Genomic DNA, 18,272 nt, shown 5'->3' with positions numbered 1-18,272 from the left:
TGTTCTTAAACTAAAGCACCACTTTAGCTAATGGGGCCTCCTGCTGCTGCCGTGCTGCCAGAGCATGATTTCTGTTCTCATCCTGAAGCAAAGTTCTTAACCCGAGGTACTATTTCTGGGTTAGTGGAGTCTATAACCTGAAGCGTATGTAACCTGAAGCGTATGTAACCCAAGGTACCACTGTAATTTACAACCCCTTGGATTACTTGACTGTTGGGCACCAGTAGTTCTTCCGCCTATGTGCAGAGGGCGATCTTTCATCGGCTTTTGCTTAGTTGGGCCTTAATTATTCCATCCTGGTGTCTCCTCCTCTTCCCTTTTGGATCTGGTGAAATGCAGTTAACAATTCTCTATGGCACTAAGAACCTGGTGACGAAGGGTCCTTGATTATAGCCAGCCAGCTCCTTTGGCCTCAGGGACTTGACTGGAAATAGCTGCCGTGTTCATTCTTTCACAGCCTTCTCTGTAGAGGATACTCAAAATCTGGGCTCCAAGTCTGTGATATCCTGGAGACAATTTCTTTATTTTAAAAAAAGAAACTAGGGAAAGCAAATGTGTTAGAAAAGAATGTGGCTCAAAGGCCAACTGGCTACAGCTCAGTTGGAAAAGATGTTTAAAGCTGTGGCCCAAAAACCATGAACCCGAGAGAGAGGAACCATAGAAGTTTCTTCTTTTAGATGTTGCCAAGGGCTCCGTCTTATTATGCTTTCTCTGTTTGTTTGGGTATGTGGATCCAATGGTATAAAGTAAGGTGACAATAGCATTTGTACCTGGCTAAACATTGTTGCAGAAGGGACGCGGTTGGTGCTGTGGGTTAAACCACAGAGCCTAGGACTTGCTGATCAGAAGGTTGGCGGTTCGAATCCCCGTGAGGGGGTGAGCTCCAGTTGCTCGGTCCCTGCTCCTGCCAACCTAGCAGTTCGGAAGCACGTCAAAGTGCAATTAGATAAATACATACCACTCCAGCGGGAAGGTAAACGGCGTTTCCATGCGCTGCTCCAGTTTGTCAGAAGCGACTTAGTCATGCTGGCCACATGACCTGGAAGCTGTACACCGGCTCCCTCGGCCAAGAAAGCGAGATGAGCACCGCAACCCCAGAGTCGGCCACAACTGGACCTAATGGTCAGGGGTCCCTTTACCTTAAGCATTGTTGCAAATCATTTGAACTAATGGTGGGATAGCCTTAATTATGTTTATTTCTCACAGCAACCTTCTGGGGTAGACCACCATTATTGCCATTTTTCAGAAGGGACTGCTGAAGCTGAGACATGATGGCCTGGTGTGGACATCATGCTAACCCATAGTTTACTGTTTTAAGATTAAGCCTCAGTGAGCAGAGCCAGCCCACCCATGAGGCAGGGTGAAGCAGCCAGGTCAGGTGGGTGCCTTGCCCACCTCATTGCTTCCACTGCTGCTCCAGGTAAGCGAGGCTGTGGCAGTGGCAGAACAGCACAGTTTCGCTTATTTTATTTTATACTGCCCTATACCTGAGGGTCCCAGGGCAGTTCACAGAATAGAGTCAAGATATAAAACAACAAAATACATAATAAAAATAAAAACAACAACCCAATAGCCCCCCCCCAAAAAAAACACATTTTAAAAGGGCATAGGATGTCAATCAGATCAACCAAAGGCCTGGTTGAAAAGGAACATTTTTGCCTGGTGCCTAAAGGTGTATAAGGAAGGCGCCAGGTAAACCTCCCTGGGGAGAACATTCCACAGACAGGGAGCCACTGCAGAGAAGGCCCTGTTCTCCTATTGCCACCCTCTGGACCTCTCAAGGAGGAGGCACACAAAGAAGAACCTCAGAAAATGATCTCAGGGTCTGGGTAAATTATATGAAAAGAGGCAGTACTGTGGTTCTGAGCCGTTTAAGGCTTCATAGGTCAAAACTAGCACTTTGAATTGAGCCTGGAAACTAGCCAGTGCAGTTGGACCAGGATCGGTGTAATATGCTCAAACTGTCTTGCTCTGGTGAGCAACCTGGTTGCTGAATTCTGCAGTAGCTGAAGTTTCTGAACCATCTTCAGAGGCAGCCCTATATGTAACGCATTGCAGTAATCTAACCTTGAGGTTACCAGAGCATAGGCAGCAATAGTTAGTCTATCCCTGTCCAGATAGGGGCGTAGCTGGGCCACCAGCCGAAGGTGATGGAAGGCATCCTGGGCCACTGAGGCCACTCGAGCCTCGAGCGACAGCAAAGGATCCAGGAGGACCCCCAAGCTACAAACCTGCTCCTTCAGAGGAAGTGCAACTCCATCAAGAGCAGGCGATTTCCCACCCATCTGGTCTAGGGAACCACCCACTAGGAGTGCCTCCATCTTATCTGGATTGAGCTTCAGTTTGTTGGCTCTCATCCAGTCCATTACTGAGACAAGACACTGGTCCAGCACGATGCCTTATGAGGAATGGCTAAGGGAGCTGGGCATGTTTAGCCTGGAGAAGAGGAGGTTAAGGGGTGATATGATAGCCATGTTCAAATGTATAAAAGGATGTCACATAGAGGAGGGAGAAAGGTTGTTTTCTGCTGCTCCAGAGAAGCAGACACGGAGCAATGGTTCCAAACTACAAGAAAGAAGATTCCACCTAAACATTAGGAAGAACTTCCTGACAGTAAGAGCTGTTTGACAGTGGAATTTGCTGCCAAGGAGTGTGGTGGAGTCTCCTTCTTTGGAGGTCTTTAAGCAGAGGCTTGACAACCATATGTCAGGAGTGCTCTGATGGTGTTTCCTGCTTGGCAGGGGGTTGGACTCGAGGGCCCTTGTGGTCTCTTCCAACTCTATGATTCTATGATTCTATGATTCCACTGCCTCACTTGTAGTTGTAAAGGAGAAATAGAGCTGAGTGTCACAAGCATACTGCTGACAACGTACTCTGAACCTCCGGATAACCCCACCCAGTGGTTTCATGTTGGTCTTCACCCCACCAGGGGTGACATGCAGCAAAGCCTTGCTGAAGGCTCCCTCTGAATGAGAATGTCGGCAAGAGGGAGGCATTTTGGTGCAGAGCCCAGCATCCCGGTGGGGACCCCAGCTTCGCAAGGGCTTTTCCTTGCGAGGAAGCTCTTGCAGAGTCTCATGTCCCCATCAAAGGGGCAGCTGTGAGGCGCCAAAACATCTCGGGCTGCCCCTGTTGGTGAGCCTCATTCTGGGGAACTCTGCTCTCCAGCATAGTCGCAAGGAGGAACTGAGAAAAGTTTGCTTTTGGTTTAGATTAATTGCTGCTTTGCCGCATTGTCTGAACCTGGGCAAATAGTGCTTAATCTTAACTATGGCTCATGGAAATAAGTCCAGAATGATTTATGAAGCTGACTTGTTTTCACTAGTCCTACTTAATATTAACCACTGTTTATGGTTTGTACATAACCCTAAAGGTAAAGGGACCCCTGACCATTAGGTCCAGTCATGACCGACTCTGGGGTTGCAGTGCTCATCTTGCTTTATTGGCCGTGTACAGTTTCCAGGTCATGTGGCCAGCATGACTAAGCCGCTTCTGGCGAACCAGAGCAGCACACGGAAATGCTGTTTACCTTCCTGCTGGAGCGGTACTTATTTATCTACTTGCACTTTGACAGGCTTTCAAACTGCTAGGTTGACAGAAGCAGGGACCGAGCAACGGGAGCTCACCCCGTCGCGGGGACTCGAACCGCCGACCTTCTGATCGGCAAGCCCTAGGCTCTGTGGTTTAATCCACAGCACCACCCGCATCCCTACAGCGCCACCCGCGTCCCTAAACCTATACATAACCCTAAACTGTGGTTAATCTAAGACAAGAAAAGCTTCCAATCCTCTTCTCTTGGCTGTTATGGGGGAGAAGTGGAGAGGGGAGTATGTAGGTCCATGACTTGCTCCAACTTTCCCCCATAACTTTAGCACATGCTTAGCCAAAGGTTCACCTAAGAACCACCCAATGTGTTTAAGAAGGAGGTGTGGCTTAATTATCCAGTCTTCCAAATTAAGATTTGTGTAATCAAGGTGTGGACTAGCTTCAGGCTCTAAAAAGAAATTAAAACCCCAGTGTTCCACTAATGGGTGTTACATTTATGAAGCAAAAGAATATTTGCAAGACTCCCGGTAACCAGCGCACCACAAACTAGCCAGTGTTACCCAGTGGAATATGAATACCCTTAAATGGTCTCCCCTGCGTCAGCTCATATGGGCTCATGAATATCACGGAGGGTGGGGAGGGGGAACAATGGACAAGGATTCTTTGAAAGAAAGTTCTGGCAAAGGCTACAGGGAATCTTGCCAAACATTTCTGCCCTTAATCCATTTTGAACTGCCACCGTTGCCAGCTTTTGCAGTTTTTACTGCAAGTCTCAAAATGTTAGGGTTTTTTCCATCCTTAATGTTCAGTGGGCTATGTTACTTCATGCAAGCTCAAATTTCATTTTCTCCAAAGTCATTTTCCAAGCCTCATAGCTATAAAGAAAAATCTTTCAACATGAACCAAAAAATGTGATCTGAGAGGACCCCAGGGCTAAACAAACAGATTTGTTTTTTAAAAAAGTGTATATGTACATATGCAGATATAGGAAAGACCACATGATATGTAAGCCAATCTCATGAATATTTCTGGCATTGATTCAGTATTTGTTTTTTCAAATAACTCTTTACTGGATTTTATCAACAAGGATCATAGGAATAATAAATGAGACAAATAAGCAGATCAAGTCTTCTAATGTCATTTGTACATCACAAAAACAGCATAATAAATTTGCAGCGACATCTAAGACATATGGTTCATTATTAGTGGTCAGTCTTCAAGTTCTTGGTTCATGGAGTATTTTAAATATAAGCAATAACAAAACAAAAGGGAAACAGGACAGAACAGACATTCAACATCACATAGCTAAAATGCCTAATCAGGAGACCTTGTAGTTGTGCTTAGATTAAGTATGAGCAATAATCATTTTTCCTTTTATGTTACCAATGAAACAACATAAAGTATTTGTATACTGATGAACATGGGAGAGGGGATTCAAAGTGAAGATAATAATTTATGTTTAAATTTAATAAAACTATTTCTGGTTTGACTTCAAATTGTTGTTTTGTTATTTTATTAATTTTCTGGAATATCAAATTCTAGAAAGGCTGGATTTTTGTACCTTGCCACCATATGTGGAGATATGTACTGAGTGTGGGGCAGCCCCTCCAGCCACGTGGTGTGGTACCAGGATTTATCACTGCCAACTTCCTAGGGGTTAGGTTCCACTTATATATGAGTTTTAGGGTTAATTCTCTATTGCTCAGCAAAATAGACTCAAAGCATTTTTTTGTCCAAAGTCTATTCCATTGACCTAGGTCAAGTTCATAGCTGAAATCACTTTCCCACTGATGTTTAATAGGGTCAAGTGAACCCACCAATGCACTGAGTAGAATTTTATAGATTGCAGATATATACCTGGGTATTGTCCTTCATTGGATATTACAAGCCTTTCAAATGGGGCTGGTGGTCTTGTGGCTGCCTTACTGGGTAATTGGGTTTACAGTTTATATATATATATATATATTAAAAAATGGTGCAGATTTGGTGGAGTAGCAGCCAAGGGGTTTGCAAGTTTCCTAGTTTAGTCTGTATTTCTTTGTATGATAGTGGTGTATTTCTGTTATAAAAGTCACGTAACTGACACTGAAATCCCATGATCCCAGGCCAGAAGTTAACAATCTCCCTTGGCCTATATGAAAGGATCACAAGTCCAGCCATATATGTATTCTGCTTCTTCAACCCTACACAAAAATGACGACCCTCTCTATATTTGAGGAACTGCTGAACTCTGTGATTAGCTGTGATTAGCTAGCTCCCCAGAAATGCAGAAGGTACAAGACGTTAAGGGGGAAAGAGACCAGTCTGAGCTAGATTGGCACCCACCTCTCGCCAGGGAAGCTGACACAGAAGTTTTTGCTTTTTGCTGTTCTGTCTTTTGTTGCCATAGTTGTTTCTGTTAAAGAGTCGTTTCCTTCTGCTAAGTTCTATCAGTTTCGTTTCCATTGGAAGCATTAGTTTTCTTTCCAAGCATTTTTAATATGCTCCTTTATGGCTTCTTGTTGTTCTGCAGATTCTTCTATTAACATATTGTTCCCCTTTTCTTTCTCCAATGAGGGAGAGGCCTCTTCTGCGGTTGGTGCCATCTTGACTGTGACCTGCATTATTGCCCTTACTGAAGTGAGCCTTCTATCCTCTGGGCAGGAAGAATTGAGCAATGTCTTTTATTTTCAGCTTTTCTGAACCCCTTTGTATGCCCCAGTCCTTTCTTCAAGGTTTGGGGTTTTTCAAGACAACAGGGGCTTTTCTTTCAAGCTGTTTTTCTGGGTCTTGGAGCAGAGTTTAGAGTTTAAGTGGCCATCTTCATTCCTTCCTTCATGGCCATGCCCCCATTTGAGTCAGTATTTGCGAATGCTAAGTTATTAGCAAGGTTGATTGGGGGGAAGACCTTAGCGAAGGTGTAGGACATCTATTTTGCAAGCTAATTCTTTTTAAAAAATTTAAATTTTATTAACATATAAAACACATACATATACCATATTTTTCGCTCTATAAGACGTACTTTTCCCCTCCTAAAAAGTAAGGGGAAATGTGTGTGAGTCTTATGGAGCAAATGCAGGCTGCACAACTTTTGCTGAAGCCAGGAAAGCAAGAGGGATCAGTGTGCACTGATCCGTCTTGCTCTCCTGGCTTCACTTCGCTGGAGACGCACTGCACAGCTTTCCCTCTCTGCGCAGCGCCCCTTCAGCGAAGTGGGAGGGGAAATGGAGCCCCTTCTGTTTCTCCTCCCGCTTTGCTGGAGAGGCGCTGAGCAGAGAGGGAGAGAATATTTTTTTATTGTTCTCCTTCTCTAAAACTAGGTGCATCTTATGGTCGGGTGCGTCTGATAGAGTGAAAAATACGGTACATTTACACAATACACGTACACAACACACTACCTTATTTTCATAACATAAAACATACCTACATTACTCTATATAATACCTACCTATACTGTACATATCAACATACCTACACACCTACCCCACACGGACACCCACCAAGCGACTTGACTTCCAGCCGTTCTTGTTACGCAACTTTATTTTTCCAACTAGCTTAAACACATTTCTTTCTTTTTTTAAAATCTCTTCTTCTATCTTGACTTTCCTTTCCTTTCACTCTAACCATTTTCTGGATTCACTCAATATCTGTCAGAAATTCTACTTTTTCCACATAAATTTTGATGTATTCTTTAAAGATAGCCCACTCCTTATTCACTTTTTGTACCATATCTCCTCTTATCCTCCCTGTTAGTTCGGCAATATGGAAGTATTCCATCATTTTAGATAACGAGTCTGTTTTAGTTGGGACGCTGCTGCTTTTCCAATTTTTAAGTTTTGCAAGCTAATTCTGGTTTGACTTCAAACTGCTGTTTTGTTATTTTATTAGTTTTCTGGAATATCCAATTCCGGAAGGGCTGTATTTTTGTACATCCCCACTACATGTGGAGATATGTACTGAGTGGGGTAGCTCTTCCAGCAATTTGGTGTGGTGCCAGGATTTATCACTGCCAACTTCCTAGGGGTTAGGTACCACTTATTTATGAGTTTTAGGGTTAATTCTCTATTGCTCAGCCAAATTGGGGGAAAGGCCTTAGTGAAGGGTTAGGGCATCTGTTTTGCAAACAAAAGATCCCAGATTCAGTCCCAGGCATCTCCAGATAGGGATGGAGGAAGACCATTTTCTGAAATCTTGGAGCTCAGTCAGTATGTGGAGAACACTGAGCTAAATGGACCAAAGATCTGACTTCCATTTCGTCCTTGCTGCAGCCACAAATCAGGAAACAGTTTGCTATTAAATGTGCTGTGCAGCCCGGTATTATACACATTTATGAAGATTCCCACTGAGTTAAATGGGGCTTACTTTTCCCCTAGCACACACATGCACAGCTAAGTGTCAGGACTGAAGTTTAGTGTAATCAATCTGATGTCAGATCAGCATCTTAATCTTTCTGCCTTGTCCTTGGTGCAGGTAAACACCAGGCAATTAAGAAGAAAAAGACATCATGGCCTATATCCAGCATTCTTTGTCCACTAGTGCAAATGTTCTTGCACTAGGGGATGGGTGAGTTTTCATGTTGGTGGGTTTTGCTGGCTGCATCTCTTGTCCCTTATTAATTGTCTTAAGAAACTTTGTGTAGAGGGCAGCTCAACGCACTGCAAAATGTAGTGCTGGGGAGCTGCTAGCAGGCCAACCACCACCTTAATTTGCTCAGAGGCCCAAATTTGTATCTATACATATAAATTAGCATGCACAAATTTTATACAAATCTGTGGCATAGTCTAGTGCCCCAGGTCTTTTAATAACCAAGCAATGCCCCTGGTTCTTAGGACTGTAGCCTCAAATCCCTTTTAGCTGTTCAGCACTAATGAAGGTCAGCTTGTCAAGTAAGCATGCCATCAGCTAATGGGAACAGGTTGCAAACTGGCCAAACTGCCAATCCCTTTCCTAGAACGATGCCACATTAAATTAAATCCCCCGGACTCCTTCTACAACCTATTTTCATCATGGATTTATAGCAGATGCACAAAAGAGGGAGAGATTTTGAAATTTTGTTTGAGGGAGGTTAATATCCACAGATGACCGTGCGTCGCAAGCAATTTGGAAATGAATGTTGGGCCTGAGAACTTTCATTCTTCGGGAACGTGTTTTCTTCTCACGGTTCTGAGTGTCTTATTAGACTGGAAGGCTGATTCGGTAACATTAAATACTTGGTGGGTGCTGCTGGCTGGGAAAGTGTGTTTTCAGGAGTGGATCCAACTTTGCCGTGATGTACCTTGAATCTGAACGGAAAGCTGTTGGTGTAGGGTCCTCTCGCTTGCTCTGGACAAAGAGCGAGTATCTTGTTTTTATCCACGCAGTTACTTGCAAACCACAGCAAGCTTATGTTACAGGCTGCTTGAACTAGAGCTGTGTGCAAATAGCTTCTCAAGATCCCCCATCCTATTTTCATCTGACAAAAGTGGGCTTCGGTCCATGAAAGTTTAAGCCGTAATAAATTGGCTAGCCTTTGAGGTGCAATAGGACTCTTTGTTTAAGTTTTAAATTCCTGCGAAACATCAAACTGCATGAACTGAAACGAAAATAGCTTGACTAATTTTCTCTAGCCAGTGTAACTGAGCGGTTGGCAGATCCGACACAGTGTTATTATGAACGTACCATCAGGGCAAGGATTTCTTCATGAGCAGCATAGAAGCCAACTCCAGGGGGCCGTGGGTGCCTGAGCACCTACAATAATACAGTTGTGGGGGCTGGGCACCCACAAAGTCGATGAGGAAAGCCGGCAGGTGGCAGCGGCGCTGTCTCCGAGAGAGAATCAGTTCAGCTCCCTCCTCCACAGACAGACAGACAGGTATCTTTTTCTGGGAGGGGGGAGCTTGGATACAGAAGTAGAGTCTCTCTGCCTCTGTGTCCAAGTCCCTTCCTGCAGAAAAGGTGCTTCGCTGGCTATGGAGAGGAGGAAGAAGAGGTGCCACTGTCGCCGCTGCAGCACAGATATGCAATGTTACATGCACACACCTGCACATAGTGCGTGTACATGCAGGCATGGGCTTGTGATGTCATGTGACTGTGTTATGGCAATGGGCACCCACAACTCTGAGGGTGAGATGGCGCCTCTGATGAGCAGTGGAACATTCTTCCCTTTTCTTCCCCGAACACCGCACCAAAATCTGTCCCAGGGGTTTCCCAAACCCTCTGGAGCAGATTTGGGGAGGATATAGGTTGCATGTGGGGAGAGGAGGGGGAGAAAGTCCCATTGCACATGTAGAAATCCTTGCACTGATGACATGTGTTAGTTGAATACTGCCCAGGGCTTCCATTCATATTGAGCTGAACTGGTCAAAACTTTGACCATTGTCAGTTGCGTCATTGGAACATATTGGCATGAGAGAGATATGGCTTATAGGTGCAGTAACATTACTGTAAGCTTAGAGAACTGACTTCTTTAATGGGGCTCATTTGACACACGGACTGTCAACTGACTTTGTTTGTTTCCCCGAGAATGTAATTATAACTCGTGCTGTGTGTAAAATCAGCCCAAGCAACGTCCTTGGCAGAGGAGCCACTTGGCATTGCTAGAGAAAAACCTTGCTTCCAGGGGAGATATAGGCATTTCAATTTCCAGTTTCTGGGTTTCTGTTTTGGCAGCGATCTTCAAACCAGTTTTTCTGGACCAGAGCCATAGAAGTCAGTGGGACAGCCCTAGCATTGCAGGACTGTAGCTTTGAATTCCTTGCAGTGTACTGAAGCGGAGAAATCTGTCTCTGCGACCTCAGGGGCTGCTTTGTACATACTTCAATCCTTCCCCACTGACGTGGAGCCTTTGTCTCCAGGGTGGGGTGTCAGTATAATGGATTAGTGGTGTCTGTTATCTTCTTCATCACCAGCATCTTTGCCTATCTTCATATATAAATCAGTATTGTAGATCATGGTCTTCTGTTATTCTGAGCAGTTTACGTGGGAATCCATTTACACTAGTGTAATCCCTTTTAAACTAGTGAAGCTTCACCAATGTACTGTACATGGCCATTGAACCAGACTGTGCTATTAAACCGTGCCAAAATTAGCCTTTATGTTTGGGGCCGGTGGGGTGTTGTGTTTTGCTGAAGAAAGAGGCAGCTAGGTGGTATATTGGACCTAGGCTCACAATAGTGTTATCTTGGCATTATCCTGCGGTCCTGGTGCCCTCCACAAAGAAACGAACGAAGGAGGTAGAGAAATGTTGGCTCAGCCTTCCCAAGGAGAGCAGGGAAAATAGCATCGCCTGTCAAATGGAAAGGGATGAAAACAGCAGGGAGAGGAATTACATCTCCAGGCTTTCAGAAGACGATTGCAATCAAACGAAAGTGTGTAGCGTTTGACAGTTTCCCTTTTAAAATGGCTCAATTAAGGAAGAATCTGGAAAGATCTCTGGATGCCTCTCCTGTAATTAGAGATGTTATTACAACCCCCCCACCCCCAACCCCCACTGAACATTAGGCTTGTCATCTTGAGTTCTGAAGGGCCAGCTGCAATGGAGGGAGTCCAAAGGATGCTTGACATGAGTGGGAGCCGATAGGTGCTGAGATGAGGAGGTGATGTAGGGAGGGGTGCCTTGGGACAATAGGATGCATTGTTACTGGAGGAGTGTGTTTTCCATCTTCAACTACCTTAAATATATATATTGGACATTCCCCTATGGCAGGGATGGGCAACCTGTGGCCCTCCAGACGTTGTTGGACTCCAACCCCCATCAGCTCCCAGCCAACATGGTCAATGGTCAGGGATGGTGGGAGCTGTAGTCCAACCAAATATCTAGAGAGCCACAGGTTTCCTATCCTTGCACTAGGGAATACTCCAGCATGCTACCATGTACCTTCCCAAAAGATTTGTGGTAAGGTGCTAATTTCCTAGGAATCTGCTTTTTACTAGGTCAGAATACTGGTCCATCTGTATATTCTGATGGACAGCAGTTCTCTAAGATCTCAAGGCAGAAATCCTTCTCATCATCTGCCTCCTGATCATTTTATTTGACGTGTTAGGGACTGACCCTGGAGCCTTCTGCATGCCAAGGGTATACCCCACCACCAAATTGTGGTCCCTCCCACCAGTGATGTTCAAACGTTATCAGGTGTTCTGTGGTTGGTATCTGAAGACAACACCGCCCCAAAGACAAATTTGTAATTAGACTTCCATTAGTGACCTTTCCTTCCTCAAAGAACTGTCAAGTATGTTCTAGTGTGAACTTCAGGTTGCAGACATAGCACAGTTAACTTGCCTCTATGCTGCTGGCCCCACTGAAACAGAAGGAGAGATGCTGATAGTGTAGGATATGTAACAACTGGCGGGGGTATTTTTATCAGGACAATGGTGCATAGGACAGGGTTGTATCAATCCCCAGGTTCACTTCCCCGCATCTTCAGGTAGGACTGGGAAAGACTCCTCCCTGAAATACTGGAGAGGCGCTGCCAGTCAATACGAGATAGACCTGGGTCAGCCTTTCTCAATCTTGGGTCCACAGATTTTGTTGGACTCCCCCCCCCCAGCCCTGGCCACTGGTACTGCTAGTTGGAATGCCCCTCATTTTAGAATTGTAGTCCAACAACATCAGGTGACCCAAGGTTGAGAAAGGCTGACCTAGATGGACCAGTGGTTTGATTCAGTAAAAGGCAGCTTCCTATGTTCCTATGGGTCAGGGAAGAGCTGTAGCTGAGTGGCAGAGCACATGTTTTGCACACCAAAGGTCCCAGGTCCAGTCCCTGGCATCTCTAGGTATGGCTGGGAAATAGCTCCTGTGTGAAACCCTAGAGAGCCACCACCAATCAGTGCTAGGCAAGATGGACCAATGGTATAAGTTGCTATAAGGCAGATTCCTATTTTCCCCTACCCCTGTGCTGAGAGCTTCAATCAAATTGCCCCCACCATTGACTGTTTTTTTAAAATAAACAAATTACAAGCTGTGGGAGATCCTATTTGTCCAATTTAGCCCTTTGGAGGACACTATCCTGCATTATGTTTAGGGATTTGGGAGTAATTTGATTCTGTTTGCATTCAGAAGCAAACTTACCCAATGTATACTTTCCAAAACAACACATGAACCAAAATTCACATAACCACCCTGTGAAATTTACACTTTTCCAAATTTTGCAATGCAGTTCTTCAGCCAACTAATGTACATAATTGCATATATTGGGGTAAAATGTGTGTTGAAATGCATATATTTGTAAAAACAGCATACAAAAGTGCATTACAGGAAACTTGATTTGTAAAAATGTGTATATTGAGCAATATTGCACACACAAATGTGTGTCTTATGAGAAATTCACACTAAAAGGCTGGTGAATTTTCAGGAGGACTTTAAAAGAATCCCAAACTCTTGTGAAAATGTGACGCGCTGAATACTGGACAAATGAGAAAGTGTGAGAAAGCAAAGCTGATGGATACGTCTATCCCTTGTTATGTCTATGGATACGTCTATCCCTTGTTATTACCCCCGAGGATGTGGACAGGCTGCTTGGACGCGTGAAACCAACCACCTGTCTCCTGGATCCTTGCCCATCCTGGCTAATAAAAGCAAGCCGGGAAGGGCTGGGCGATGGGCTCTGCGGGGTGGTGAATGCTTCCCTCTGTGAGGGAGCATTCCCAGATCCGCTGAAAGAGGCGGTCATCAAACCGCTTCTTAAAAAACCATCTTTAGACCCGGCCAGTATGGCCAACTATCGCCCAGTCTCAAATCTTCCATTCTTGGGCAAGGTGATTGAGCGCGTGGTTGCTGAACAACTCCAGGCACGCCTGGAGGATGCGGACCATTTGGATCCCTTCCAATCGGGATTCAGGCCTCATCATGGGACTGAAACTGCCTTGGTCGCGCTGGTTGATGATCTCCGGCGAGCTAGGGACAAAGGTGAGAGCTGTTTCCTAGTTCTGCTGGATCTCTCAGCGGCCTTTGATACAATCGACCATAACATCCTTCTGGACCGTCTAGAGGGGCTGGGAGCTGGGGGCACTGTTATACAGTGGTTTCGCTCCTTCCTCCTGGGCCGTGTTCAGAAAGTGGTGGTGGGGGATGAGTGTTCAGACCCCTGGGCCCTCACTTGTGGGGTGCCTCAGGGTTCCGTCCTCTCCCCCATGCTTTTTAACATCTATATGAAGCCGCTGGGAGAGATCATCAGGGGGTTTGGACTGGGTGTCCATCAATATGCAGATGATACCCAGCTCTACCTCTCTTTCAAATCAGAACCAGTGAAGGCGGTGAAGGTCCTGTGTGAGTGCCTGGAGGCGGTTGGAGGATGGATGGCGGCTAATGGATTGAGGTTGAATCCTGACAAGACAGAAGTACTGTTTTTGGGGGACAGGGGGCGGGCTGGTGTGGAGGACTCCCTGGTCCTGAATGGGGTAACTGTGCCCCTGAAGGACCAGGTGCGCAGCCTGGGAGTCATTTTGGACTCACAGCTGTCCATGGAGGCGCAGGTCAATTCTGTATCCAGGGCAGCTGTCTACCAACTCCACCTGGTACGCAGGCTGAGACCCTACCTGCCCGCGGACTGTCTCGCCAGAGTGGTGCATGCTCTAGTTATCTCCCGCTTGGACTACTGCAATGCGCTCTACGTGGGGCTACCTTTGAAGGTGACTCGGAAACTACAACTAATCCAGAATGCGGCAGCTAGACTGGTGACTGGGGGCAGCCGCCGAGACCACATAACACCGGTCTTGAAAGACCTACATTGGCTCCCAGTACGTTTCCGAGCACAATTCAAAGTGCTGGTGTTGACCTTTAAAGCCCTAAACGGCCTCGGCCCAGTATACCTGAAGGAGCGTCTCCACCCCCATCGTTCTGCCCGGACGCTGAGGTCCAGCGCCGAGGGCCTTCTGGCGGTTCCCTCATTACGAGAAGCAAAGCTACAGGGAACCAGGCAGAGGGCCTTCTCGGTAGTGGCACCCGCCTTGTGGAACGCCCTCCCATCAGATGTCAAAGCGATAAATAACTACCTGACATTCAGAAGACATCTTAAGGCAGCCCTGTTCAGGGAAGTTTTTAATCTGTGATATTTTAGTGTATTTCTGGTTTTTATGGAAGCCGCCCAGAGTGGCTGGGGAAACCCAGCCAGATGGGCGGGGTACAAATAATAAATTATTATTATTATTATTATTATTATTATTATTATTATTATTATTATTATCCTTCAGCTGCTACATACAAAGTACTAGCAGGAACCAGTGGGGTGATAGGAGCAAAGAGAATGGGAATGTGCCCCTCATTTTAGAATCCCTTTAGTCCCCCTTTAATCCCCCAACCTTCATGGAAGCCCATGTTTATGACAGTTTACAAGCCCATGGGGGCAAGGAACTAGTGGCCTTCCAGATGACTACAATTCCCATCCTCCCTGACTCTTGGCCATCCTGGATGAGACTTGTGTGAGAACAAATGCTCCCCCTCTCTGGCTTACCATCTCAGACAATGATTTGACCCCAAACACTTTCAGTCCATCAAAACCCTCCAGTTACTATGGCTAGAGATCAATCCCCAAAAGCGACCATGTGAATGGAACTTGGCTCCTGTGGCTCAAGTTAGCAGGGGTCAAACCGAGTTTGGCCACTTATGTGACCAAAATGGCTTCTAAGTGGTTTACAAGTACAAAATCAATTATAAACTACCTGTGCATAATTGACACACACATACACACACTCCAGTGAAACATCCATAATTAAAATATACAATAAAACAAGCTTGTCAAAAAGCATAACAATTGAAACATTTAAATGAGTGATTAAAATAATTAGATCAGGAAGTTCAAGTTAAGGCTGGACAAGGAGCTGAGATGAAAAGTGCAGTATAGATTTCCAAGCATCCTAAATAAGCCAAATGGTGACATCATCCTGCAGCAAAAAAAAATATAAAAAACTTAATAGAAAGGGATATTAATTTACCTACATTTCTATACAGAAGAGGAAGGAGAATGGAAACGAGAGAGTTCGAGTAGTGAAGCTATGAGATGGGATTATGATCTACTGAGCATAACTGTTTGGAGTCCCATAATTAGAATGTCAAAAATTGATGGCTAAGATTTACACAGGGCAGCGCAAAAGGGAAGAGGTAGCATTGCGATGTGCTATTTCAACAGAATGAGCTAAGGCAGCTATATACTTTCATTATGAAGATGGCGTAAAAGCATTGGACACATGGAACTCAGAACCAAGGAGGAAATTATAGATGGGATCAGCTCCAGCCCCTGCAGACTGACGATGAATGATGAGGCTGAAATTTTCCTAGACGGCTAAGTGAGGAATTTAGAAATCACTCAGTGCTTGTTCTCACAAGTGTCTTTAATTGGCTTAAAATGAACCAAATATGCAGAATCAAAAGTGTTTGAAGCTGTGATAAAAAGGCAATGTTATGATTCAGAATATAGAACATCCACCTGGAGGAGAAATCATCCCTCAGTCTGAGGGCATTTACAAGTGTGGTGTTACGAATATCTTTCTGCTGCGCTCCAAAAGTTAAAAGCAGGGCTGGATGAATCTGTCACCTTTGGTTTCTCTCACATTCTCTCCCCCCCCCCATTTTAAGTTCAGTTTGCATTTTTTGTGGGCATTACTCCTAATATATGCATTTTTGTACACAATTTTGCCTAACCTACACATTTTTGCACACAATTTCACCTAACATAATGCAATTTTGCATGCTATTTTCTGTATCTGTTTTTGTGCACACTTTCCCTTGATATGCATGCTTCCTTGTGCCTATTTTGCTTGCAGATTTGCTCTGTAAAATTAGGAGAATTGCAAAATTTGAAGGATGGTTGTATTTTAGATCACACATGGTTTGGGAAGGGCAAATTGGATCATTTTGCACTGTTAACTACTAGTTAATAGATTCCTTGAGACAGTAATGAGGGCTCCAATATTCTGTTGGTGAAAAACAGCCTCCATGAATAAAAGAATGGGGGGGGGGCTTGCACACCCAGCACAAATGCCACAATATCACATTGCAGGGGGGGGGGCACACACAAAAAGGAAGATGCAGAGACTAGCTGAAGGCTACTGCACAAGACCAAAATGAGTAGATGCAGCCATACCTGCCAACTCTATGGAGCTGGGATACCTTGCCCCCCCAATTCCTCTGGGGGCTCAACCCCCACAGTATTTTTCCCACCCTGCCTGTCCCTTCTTCCCTTGCTTGCCTGATCCTTTCCTCCATGGGGCTTGGCACAGAGCAGCCAAGGAGGACGTGGGCAGGTGGGCAAGCCAGCAAAGAAGGTGGTGGGGGCAGCAGCCTCTTCGGGGGCCACCCCCCAAATACCATAGTTGCAGCCAGAGCACTGACAAGAGCACCTGGCCAGCAGGCACTGGCAGTGGGCATCGGAGAGGCAGGTGCCTGGCCGGCACATGAGGGAAGGAGGGAAGAGAGGCAGGCAGAGCAAGAAGCCTGACCATGCTGTTGATACCACCACCAACTATCTGCCTGGGCATGCGCTGCCCCGACCCCTGGCTCAGAAGGAGCTGCTGGGGCCATGTCACTGCTATGTTTCACTCCGCCCAACATCGTAACATCATCAGGGTGGTGCGCAGAGCCCTCCAATTACGTTAAGAAGATGGCAGCTATGGATGGGACAGTGTCCTGTGGTGGAGATGAACAGGGGTGGCTGTCAGGCTTTGGGGAAGCTGCTTCCTCCCTCCCGTTGGCCGTGGATAAGCAGAACAAAGTGAAAATATTCTCTTACCAGTTAAAGAGGTTTTTAATGTTCATAGAGAAAGAACAAAGACTCCATTCTCGGAGGAAAGGTGCTCCCAATTAAGATTTCCACCCACTTCCCCCCGAGCCACCCCCGTCACTTTCTCATCTGGCAACCTGATCTCACAACCATTTGGCCTTCTGTGTAGCTACCTTATCTGCTCTCCGTGACCTTGGACTGATCGTTTGGACACTTTCCAGCGAAAGGGAGTCTGTTAATTCTCTTCTCCCTGTTCTTCTTCTACTCCTAGCTGTTCCCCACTCAGTTCTGCCCAGCTGTTGTCTTCTGAACTATGTCCCTCTGCAAACCGCTGCTCCAAATCTATACTGCTCCACTGTTCCTGGTCAGCTTCATGATCCTGGTCAGGAGCAGGGGGAGGGGGAGGCTCCTTATCAGAGTAGCTCTCCTCAGGTTGGTCTCTGACAGTGGCCTTCTGAATGCAAATGGAAACCTGCATGAGGACTCTCTGATGGTGCACAGCAAACGAATGTGTCTGAGCCCTCCCAGTGTGGAATTTACGGAGCATCTAGATCCCAAAGCCTATGCTGCCACTGTGTGTGTCTTTTCTGAGGATAGTATTTTCTGATGGGGGCATGCATCTGCATACCAGGTGCTAGGAATCACAGGTGGGGAGAATGTTTTTACACTCAGGTTCTGCTTGGGGGCTTTCTGTGGGCATCTGGTTGGCCACTGTGAGAACGGGGCAGGTATCCAATTAACATGTTCCATCAGCACAAGGATTTCTGCTTGTAGAACTGAAAACAACAACACCCCTTCTATACCCTCCCCATGCCCCCCTCAGATCCGCCCTGGATTGTTGAGGAACCTGTTCCTTATTTCTTTTTGTATCACATCTTATTATATTGGGAGCCTGCAGGCAAGGACTGCTTTAGTTTTCCATATACGTACTTTATATCACATGGAAAATATCCAGCACTTTATAAGAGTTTAGCAGCAGCAGCAACAATAGCAATTCAAATCAATAATTATAAGAATTGTGGTAAATAGTAATTGTGACGTTCGCAACTATGTAAG

General features: G+C 45.6%; 1 protein-coding gene across 5 annotated transcripts in view; it reads left to right on the top strand.

Annotated features, from left to right (window-relative positions):
- ROBO3 (roundabout guidance receptor 3) overlaps positions 1-18,272 on the top strand; it is a 334,276-nt gene that overhangs the window by 93,331 nt on the left and 222,673 nt on the right. The window lies entirely within an intron of this gene.

This window comes from Podarcis erhardii, assembly GCF_964252035.2.
Source record: "Podarcis erhardii genome assembly, chromosome: 16".
Lineage (NCBI taxonomy): Eukaryota > Metazoa > Chordata > Lepidosauria > Squamata > Lacertidae > Podarcis > Podarcis erhardii.
The sequence above is the reverse complement of the archived record's forward strand: the minus strand, read 5'-3'. Positions and strand labels throughout refer to the sequence as shown.